General features: G+C 38.9%; 1 pseudogene; it reads right to left on the bottom strand.

The window, feature by feature from the left end:
- Positions 1 to 273: 273 nt before the first annotated feature.
- Positions 274 to 716, bottom strand: LOC100354784 (ATP synthase peripheral stalk subunit F6, mitochondrial pseudogene; annotated as a pseudogene).
- Between the last annotated feature and the right edge of the window lie 9,797 nt (positions 717 to 10,513).

Here is a 10,513-nt window from a genome sequence, read left to right as displayed (position 1 = left end):
ATTTTCTACTTTGTGAAGAATGTCATTTGCATTTTTATATAGATTGTATTGAATATCTAGATTATTTTATATTGTAGGGATATTTTAGCAATACTAACTCTTCCAATCCATGAACATCACATATCTTTCTATTTTTCTGTTTGTCTGTTTCAATTTCCTTCATCAGTGTTTTTTCTTAAATCATGTTTTTTTGTTTGTTTGTTTATTATGATACTTCTGATTAACTATACAGCAAAACATGACAAATTACCAGTTTGAGTTTCCATTGTGTCTTCAGGACTGGGATTTTTCTATGGTTTCAAAGTTGGGATCTTCAAATTCAAAGGCAGGGAACATATTCATGTCTCATTTAACAAACATTTGCTTCAGCTTTAAAAGCTCCCATCCAGATCTTGCTGGCACACTTAGCCTGCATCAACAGGTCCTCCAGATGCCTGTTGCTTAGATTTGTGTTCTCTAATATTGTCCACGAAGAGTTTCTGTACAGGATCAATCTCCTTATTAAATGCCAATCTTCCACAGATGGACTGAGACTGCTGATAGGATGACACAGGAGAATCTGAAGAGCTTCTGAAGGAACATGGTGAGTTTTTGTTATGCACAGGAAGTATCTCACAGACAGTCTGTGACCTGGTGATGGCTCTAGGTGAGACAGAAGCCAAATAGGAGAAGTAGAGGGTAAGTACTTCCAGGTCCTCTGGTGAAGCCTCCACCATTTTTCCTCTGCCATCTTTTCCTTCGCCATTGTCATCAGTGTTTTATAGTCTTAATTGTAGAAGTCTTTGATTTCTTTGATTGAATTTATTTCTAGAAACTGGTGCTGTGGTGTAGCGGGTAAAACCACCACCTGTAGCACAACATCCCATATGAGTGCTGGTTCAAGATCTGATCCAGCTCCCTGCTAATGTGCCTTGGAAAGTAGCTGAGGATGGCCCAAGAGCTTGGGCCCTTATATGCAAGTGGGACTCCTGGCCCCTGACTTCTGCCCCACTCAGCTCTGGCCATTTTGGCCATTTGGGGAGTGAACCAGCAGATGAAAGATTTTCTCTCTCTCTCTCTCTCTCTCTCTCTCTCTCTCTCTCTCCCTGACTCTGCTTTTCAAATAAATCTTTTTAAAAATTTTATTTCTAGATATTTTTGATAGCTATAATAAATGGAATTGCTTTGTTAATTTCTTTTTCATATAGTTTTCTATTGTTATATGGAAAAATTACTGGTTTTTGTATGTTGATTTTGTATCCTGCAATTTTGTTAAATTCAGTTATCAGTTCTAACATATTTTTGTGTGCAGAATCTTTAGGATTTTCTGTATATATGGTCATGCCATCTATGAACAGAGGCAATATGTCTTCCTCATTTCCAGTTTAAATGCCCTTTCATTCTCCCAATCTCCTAACTGCTCCGGCTAGGACTTCCTGTAAATATCTTGAATCTAGGTGATCAGGTAAGTCAGACTGAGACCAATAATCACATGGAATAAGTTAATAGACCTGGGTTAAGGCTAATTTCACCTTCAGCATCTGATAATTCTCAGACATGCTTTTCTCCTACCTATGTATTTATCAGAAGCGAGGAAAAAAAGTACTCAAAGCAGGAACCAATACCCAGATGCTCAAATATGTTATGATTACAGCTAAGACGAAGGCAAAAGTTCTGAGTACCCAGAAATTTTCCATACAACTACTGCTTCTCATCAAGAGTGTTTATGTCACTAGTTGGTGAAATAAAATAGTACAAATACTAAAGTACTGGCTTGGAGAAAGTTCAGAAAAGAAGTGATGAAAATGGTCTGACAGAAACACATCATGATAATGTTTACTGATAAAATGTTTTGGGACAAGCATTTGGCCTAACAGTTAAAATTCCAGTTGGGATATCTGCACCCCATATTGGAGTGCCTCAGTTTGAGTCCTGGCTCTACTCTTGGTTCTAACTTCCTACTTCCTACTAAGGAAAAACCTGGAAGACAGCAGGCAATGGCTCAATAAATTGGTTTCCTGCCCACCACTTGGGAGACTCAGATTGAGTTCCATATCCTAGCTTCGGGTCTAGCCCATCCTGGATATTGTGAGCATTTGGGGAGTGAATCAGAAGACAGGAGTTCTTGTTCTCTTTCCTTCTTTCTTTATTTTTGATTTTAAAATTATGATGATGATGATGATGATGATGTTAACAATTACTTAATGCAGTCTACATACCATACTTTGGTTTTTTTTTTTACTTTTATTTAGTAAATATAAATTTCCAAAGTAAAGTTTATGGATAACAATGGCTTTTTCTGCCCATAACTTCCCTCCCACTCACACCCCTCTCATCTCCTGCTCCCTCTCCCATTCCATTCACATCAAGATTCAGTTTCAATTCTCTTTATATACAGAAGATTGATTTAGTATATACTAAGTAAAGATTTCAACAGACTGCACCAACACAGACACACAAAATATAGAGTACTGCTTGAGTAGTAGTTTACCATTAATTCGCATGGTACAACACATTAAGGACAGAGATCCTTACATGAGGAGTAAGCGCACAGTGACTCCTGTTGTTGACTTAACAATTTGACACTCTTGTTTATGGCATCAGTAATCTCCCTAGGCTCTAGTCATCAGTTGCCAAGGCTATGGAAACCTTTTGAGTTCGCCAACTTCGATCTTGTTTAGACAAGGTCATAGTCAAAGTGGAAGTTCTCTCCTCCCTTCAGAGAAAGGTACCTCCTTCTTTGATGGTCCCATTCCTTCCACTGGGATCTCACTCGCAGAGATCTTTCATTTAGGTTTTTGTGTTTTGTTTTGTTTTGCTTTGTTTTGCCAGAGTGTCTTGGCTTTCCATGCCTAAAATACTCTCTTCAGCCAGATCTGAATGCCTTAAGGGCTGATTCTGAGGCCAGAGTGCTATTTAGGACATCTGCCATTCTATGAGTCTGCTGTGTATCCCACTTCCCATGTTGGATCATTCTCTCCCTTTTTTATTCTGTCAGTATTAGCAGACACTAGTCTTGTTATGTGATCCCTTTGACTCTTAGACCTCTCAGTGTGATTAATTGTGAACTGAAACTGATCACTTGGACTAGTGAGATGGCATTGGTACATGCAGTTTTGATGGGAGTGTATTAGAATCCCCTGACACATTTCTAACTCCACCATTTGGGGCAAGTCCGATTGAGCATGACCCAAATTGTACATCTCCTCCCTCTCTTATTCCCACTCTTATATTTAACAGGGATCACTTTTCAGTTAAGTTTCAACAGTTAAGGATAACTGTGTATTAATTGCAGAATTCAACCAATAGTATTAAGTAGAACAAAAAAAATACTAAAAGGGCGGCTTGCATGTCCTAAACAGCACTCTGGCCTCAGAATCAGCCCTTAATGCATGTGGATCCGGCTGAAAAGCCCATGAGAGTATTTCAGGCATGGAAAGCCAAGACACTGTGGCAAAAAATAAATAAATAAAAACCTAAATGAAATATCTCTGTGAGTGAGATCCCAGTGGAAAGAACGGGTCATCAAAGAAGGAGGTACCTTTCTCTGAAGGGAGGAGAGAACTTCCACTTTGACTATGGCCTTGTCTAAATATGATCAGAGTCAGTGAACTCAAAAGGCTTCCATAGCCTTGGCAGCTCATAACAAGAGCCTAGGGTGATTACTGATGCCATAAACAAGAGTGTCAATTTGTTAAGTCAACAACAGGAGTCACTGTGCACTTACTCCTCATGGAGGATCTTTGTCCTTAGTGTGCTGTACATTGAGATTTAATGCTATAACTAGTACTCAAACAGTATTTTTCACTTTATGTTTCTGTGTGGGAGCAAACTGTTGAAATCTACTTAATGTATGCTAAACTGATCTTCTGTATATAAAGATAATTGAAAATGAATCTTGATGTGAATGGAAGGGAGAGGGAGTGGGAAAGGGGAGGGTTGCGGGTTGGAGGGATGTTATGGGGGGGAAGCCATTGTAATCCATAAGCTGTACTTTGGAAATTTATATTCATTAAATAAAAGTTAAAAATAAAAAAAATACTATAAGGGATAAAGTATTAAATTGTACATCAATAGTCTGGACAAGGGCTGATCAAGTCACTGTTTCTCATAGTGTCCATTTCACTTCAACAGGTTTTCTTTTTGGTGCTCAGTTAGTTGTCACCGATCAGGGAGAACATACAATATTTGTCACTTTGGAACTGGCTTAATTCACTCAGCATGATGTTTACTTTGTAATAAGTGCTTTGCATTATTTAATTTTCACAGATACTATAAATCGGTTACTAGCATTACTTTAATTTATAGATCAGGGAGGCAGGTTAGAGAAGGGGTTATATGATGTTAGGTATATAGTAAGCATTAACCCAAGTAGTATAACCCAGCATAATGGGATTCTGAACCCAAATACTTTTGGACATCCTCAACAGGATCCTAAAGAGTAGACAGGCAGGGGTGAACAATAAAGTCCCAGAAAAATACTGCAAGGTCAGCTGGACATGCTTGGAACACCTCTATTTGAAGATAAGAGGGTACATCGAATATGTGAAATGGGGCTAAATTCTAAAAGGAATATTTCAAATTAGTCTGTGAATGTAGAACTATGGATTCCTGGCTTCCCCATAAATGCACTCTAAGGAATTGAAGAAATTTTTTTCATCACAAATATATCAGGTATTCATTATCAGAAAAATCCAAATCTAATTGTAGCCTTCATACATGAAGAATAAGTCCTTTGATAGACCACTTACCTATTTCAAACCTCAATGTCCACATCTACCAATTGGGAATAGTAACAGCCAAGTATATAATAAAGTTATTATGAGGATTAAATGGGTCATTCCAATAACACCTTCAGCCCTATGTCTGACATAAAGCTTCACTCAGTAAATATTACTTGTTATCATCACTACACTGTATAAATCACTGTTATAAGAATCAAATGAAGCAAGCAGTGTGGCATAAACCCTTAAACTGTTTAAGATCAGAGGAACATAAATGTGGTTGCCTTTCTATAGATAAAATGACACAGGAGATTTAGGTCCGCCTTTCCATGAATATTGTCAGTAATTTCAGTCAAGCATGGAGTATAGCCCTGCCTGGCTGTTCAGAGCCCTCAGTTGTTATCAAGTATGTTCATATGTTACATTCACAAAATAAGAGATCTGGGACTTTTTTCCTTCTGTGAAGATTGATGTAGAAAATAGAAAACAGCACTGAAAAGAGGAGGTTGTCATCATGGCAGTAAAGGGGGTACTCCTCAAGTAGAGTAACCAATGTTCCCCTAGGAGTTGTGCCCAAGGGAGAAAGGATGGAAGTCAACTAATTTGATAGTCTCAAGTAAATAATGACATGCTGAATATCTATAGTCCTTCTTCAAATTGAGAAATTTCAAAAATTGAGTTGGGATAACTCCTCCTCTATTTCCACAAATCTCTCCCTCTATCTAGCGAGTTAACATTATGCTTTTTCAGATACTCGATTCCTCTGTTGCCCTTTGTGCAAAGAACAGTCCTTCTTTGTTTAATTGGGTTTGCTTTCCTCTTAAAAACACTTACCCAAAATCACTTTTGCTTTCTTTCTAATTTCCTCTTTACTTTGTCCCACACTATTTTGCCAGTTGTATAAGTGACAAAACTAAAAATCATATGCATTCAAGTTGTACAACATGATGATTTAATATGCAAGTATACATTGGGTAATGAGTACTGATTACCAAAATCAAATGATTCAACATATGTGCTTTGTGTGTATGTGTGTGTGGTGAGTACTTATAGGAAGAGTACAGAGAGTGCAACATTGTCTGCTGTACAACAGAGGAAAAGGAAAAATAAATATATCTAAAGTGTGAATGACTCATAACTTCTTGAAAGTACTGGGATTATTACTTGGAAAAGATATTAAAATATATACAGTAGTTGAAATGCAGAGTTTGTTTAGAACTCAAATTAAGCTCTTGTCAGTAGAAATCAAGCACTTTTGTATAATCAAGGGAAAGGAAACTTTAGGAAATATGGAAGAGAGAATGCAGGACTTCTGGGCAGTGTAACCCGTTATCCACCGATGTAGCATGTTTGACCTAGAGTTTCCATGTTGAACTGGGAAAGTCCCTCTTGCAGAATGTTGCTGATGTGATAGAGGTATTAGAAACTAGAAGGAATTCTAATTTGGGTATATTGGCCAATAGTTTTGAATTGCACTTTCTCGGATGATAGTTTTCATTGCAGAAAATACTGGGGGTGGCACTGTGATGCAGTGGGTTAAGTCTCCAACTACGCTGCTGGCAACCCATTTGGGCATCAGGTTCTAGTCGATGCTGCTCCTCTTCCAATCCAGCTCTCTGCTGTGGCCTGGGAAAGCAATAGAAGATGGCCCAGGAGCTTGGGCCCTTGCTTCCATGTGGGAGACCGGAAGAGGCTCCTGGCTCCTGGCTTGGGATCAGCGCAGCTCCAGCCATTGCAGCCATTTGGGGAGTAAACCAGTGGACGGAAGACCTCTCTCTTTCTGTTTCTCTCCCTCTCATTGTCTGTAACTCTACCTCTCAAATAAATAAATAGATGTTTGAAAAAAAAGAAAGAAAAAATTTCAGCCAGAAAACAGTACAAGGACCAATGGCATTCAGATTGGTTTGACATCAAGATAACCAAGCAGACAGAAAGATTCTGACTTTTCATCTCAGCTAGGGTCATGCAGCCCCCTGATGAAAAAGACTCAAGCCACAGCATTGAGGACTACTCAATAAAGATGTTTTCTCAGTATGTGGCAGCAGTTAAAAAGCAAATAGGTTTCCGGAATATAACAAAAAAGGTTGGAAGATAGAGTGGCACAATGAACAATGGAGGCTTTTTCTTCAGAGAGACTGGATGTCTGCCATCTTACCACCTGAAAGAGACAAGGCAGGTTGAAAGGATCCCAGCAATGCATCTGAGACAGCTTGAAGTGAGGATGATCTATTTTGAATGTCTGGAAAGGTGAATCACTGGCAGTCAGATGGAAGGATTCACAATTATGAAAGCCATGGCAAACGCTGATCAGATTCTCCCTTCTTCTGGGCTTCATGCTTCAAAACAAGCCGAACTTCATTTTATTAAAATGCTCATTGCTGTCAGTTAAGGAGATGGGAGTCTGCTTGACAGCACTGCCTAAAAGGCATTGTTAAGGACGTTGGCAGGGCTCTCAGGCCACCTGACCCAGACAGGGCTCTTGCTTATGCATCCTCCTGCCACAGCCCTGGAAGCAAAAATACATTGCAAAGACAAATCAGGCTGGTTTCTAGATTAAATTCCCCTGTCCACTGCTGTGTGCTTCATGGAATGTGGTAAGCTGAGCGTGAACTTGAGCAAAGGGCTGTTGAGCAAATAAAGGCAGATAAAGAATGCTAAAAGGAGTAAAAAAATGTATAAATTGCAAACTGTCAGACCATCCATAGCCTCCGCCAAGTCCAAATGGCTTCATTTTCCTTTTCTAGCCTGGCCAGTCTGCTTCTGTCTCTCCCACTGGTGTTTTTGGGATACAATCCAGGCCATTATGAACAAATCCAACAATGTGCAGTGATCTTAAAGTTTGTAAAAAAAGTTTGGGACTACTTAAATTACATCCCATTTGTCTTTACCAGAGGATACCTAGTTTTATCAAAAGTATCTTTTTGTCCCTAGTGAGCTACCTGGTCTAATCCTGCCTTTGGGGAATGATTTAAAGGCGCAGTTCATGATAAATGCTCAGGAGTAATTATTTCCTTTCAGTCATTTCAACAATGTAAGATCTCTCCTTCATAACATATGCATATTCTTCCTTTGATGTCTTCCTAGCTAGGCACAGAGTTGTGTCCCTTTCACAAACTCAACCTTCACCGAAACATGTAATGTTCTGTCCATATTCAGTCAAGCAAATTGTTAAATGCTGAGTTGTCTGGAGTTCTACTGTTCAACCCCCTTTGTTCCTACTTGTGATTTATTTCATTCTCTTGTTGGCTTTTAACTAAAATAGCACTTTAAGGAAACTTCTGGAGATGCCAAGAATTCAAGTGTCCTAGCACGTGTTGTGATCATAGCCTTGGATCTAGAGCCAGGGGAGCTAGACTAGACAGTAAGCTTCGCACTAGGTAATTCTGCTGTTTTTAGAGAGTTCATTTGGCTCAGCCTTGGTTTCTTCATTTGTGCAATGAAAATGATGTCTGGCCCCAGCGATGTTTTGGTAACACATGTGATACACATGAGGGGCATTTCACATACTGCCCTGTGTCAAGCAAGTGACCCTTTTATACTTCTTTTCCTTTGCTTCACTCATTAGCTATCCTGTCTTCTCTTTCCCTTTCTACTGTCCTCACTTCTTTCCTCCTTTTCCTACTTCCCTCCTTCTTAGTTCTGTACTTCATTCTATCTGCCACTATTTCCCAGTTGCCCCCTCTGTTCTTTCCAAGAAAGGTCTATTAACATACTGTATACAAGCTGCACTCTTCCTTATAAACTTTTTCTTACATGTCCTTTGGTCATGTCTCCAATTGCCTCTCTGTACCTCATCATTATACAAATACTGTTCCTCCTTAAAAGATTCTATTCCAGTCTCACCTGCATCATGGTCTCTCCCTTGAAGATTTTACCCAATGTTCATTTATTTTACTCTCTCAATGCTTATTATACTTACTATATTTCCCTGTAATAACTTGTTTGAGTTCTTCTATTTAGTTAGATTCAAAGCTTTCTAAGGCAACTTTATACATCTTTTTCATTCTCTAAAGCACCTATTATATTTGTAGACATAGTATAGGTCTTACAGAAAGCATGTTAATTGATAGATGACCAAATCACAGTCCATTTCTTTTTTTTAAAGATTTATTTATTTGAAAGAGTTACAGAGAGAGGTAGAGACAGAGAGAGAGATCTTCCATCCGCTGGCTCACTCTCCAATGGCCACAATGGCTGGAGCTGTGCCATTCCGAAGCCAGGAGCCAGGAGCTTCCTCCACGTCTCCCACAGGGACATGGGGGCCCAAGGACCTGGGCCATCTACTGCTTTCCCAGGCCACAGCAGAGAGCTGGATTGGAAGAGGAGCAGCCAGGACTAGAACCAGCGCCCATATGGGATGCCGGAACTTCAGACTAGGGCTTTAGCCCACTGTGCCACTGCATCGGCCCCCAATTCTATTTTGGTTCTACCTATTTATTTCAACATATCCCCTCATATCTCCATGTCACAGAATTCGTTCCTTCTCCTACAACGTCTTCACTTCATATGTATATGATTGCTATGTCTCTAATTCACAATTACACATTTAGTAGATAAAATTTTTAAAGAAAAAAAAAAACCTCCCAAATAAAATATTTACTATTATTTGTGGCTTTAATGTTAAGTACTGTAATATCCAGTGACATGCTGGTAAATAGTTAACATCTTTGCAGGAGAAAACAAAAGACCAGAACTTGGTTTGTAATATTTATTGGTTTCATGATGTCAATAGCCCCATCATGGCTGATGCCAAGCTTACAAAGTGATATCCTAGGCTGAAATTTCAGGGAAAGATGTGTACACTCAGCCTCGTGAGCCAATGTGTGGCAACTCCAGTTCATGGCTGAATATCTCACTGCCGTTACTATGGACAATTTTCTCTGATTCAGAATATCTGAAATCTTGTCCCTCCAGACAGCATTAAAATAGGTTCATTCTGTAAATATCATTCCAACTGACAAAGAAACCAAGAGCCATCCAGGGACGGATTTGAACTTTCCACTTTAGGAAATTTATCTCTGGAATTTCTAGAGTTGTTCTAAGAGATTGACATATTCTTTCTTTGGCAGCAAAAACAGAAATAATCTCTCTTCATCTCCAGATCAGAGCACATCTCTACAATTATAACATTGCTCTATTAGGTCCCTAATAGATGGTGCCATTTTTTATGAGCATATATTAAAGAAGTAGAATTTACTAACTGTTTCATGTTGAACAAGCACCTGGCATATAGGGTTAGCTTAGTACCCTTATACACGCAACTATTCATTTTTCACCCAGGTATTTGTCTTATTTACTTAAACTTCCTTTACCACAGCTGATTTTAAGCTCCTAAAATCACATCAATCAGCTAAGAAGTCTAAAACAAAAACAATCCAGTTGCAACACATTAATGCCTCAATACTAATGTTGATACCTCATGGTATTGGTGCAAGTGGATGAAGCTTTGCCTTATTTCTCAAATCCCATTTAAGGTCAAGATTGGTCAATTCAAGGACTGGTCAATTCAACAAAGCCGAGAAGCATATTTGAATTATGTTCAAGGGTCCCAGATTACATTCTGGATCCTAAACATCATAGTATGAGACTTTGTGTCTATCTCTTAACCTTCTTTTGTCACAGCCTCCCCATCTGAGTAAAAAGAACTACAAAATAGTTGAGTTGCCTTTCCAGATACAATGTCCATCTTCTTAGTCATCTATGGATACAAAAATGGACTATGTAATAGCTGGGAAGTAACAAGTATTACCATGTATAATATTTGCAAAGGTTATTTGGATTTCACCAAAAGACCCAGTTGAAGCACAAAT

This window comes from Oryctolagus cuniculus, chromosome 10, assembly GCF_051225735.1.
Source record: "Oryctolagus cuniculus isolate XC-2025 breed Fujian yellow rabbit chromosome 10, ASM5122573v1, whole genome shotgun sequence".
In the NCBI taxonomy this organism is placed as follows: domain Eukaryota; kingdom Metazoa; phylum Chordata; class Mammalia; order Lagomorpha; family Leporidae; genus Oryctolagus; species Oryctolagus cuniculus.
This window is presented reverse-complemented; position numbering and strand designations above follow the sequence as displayed.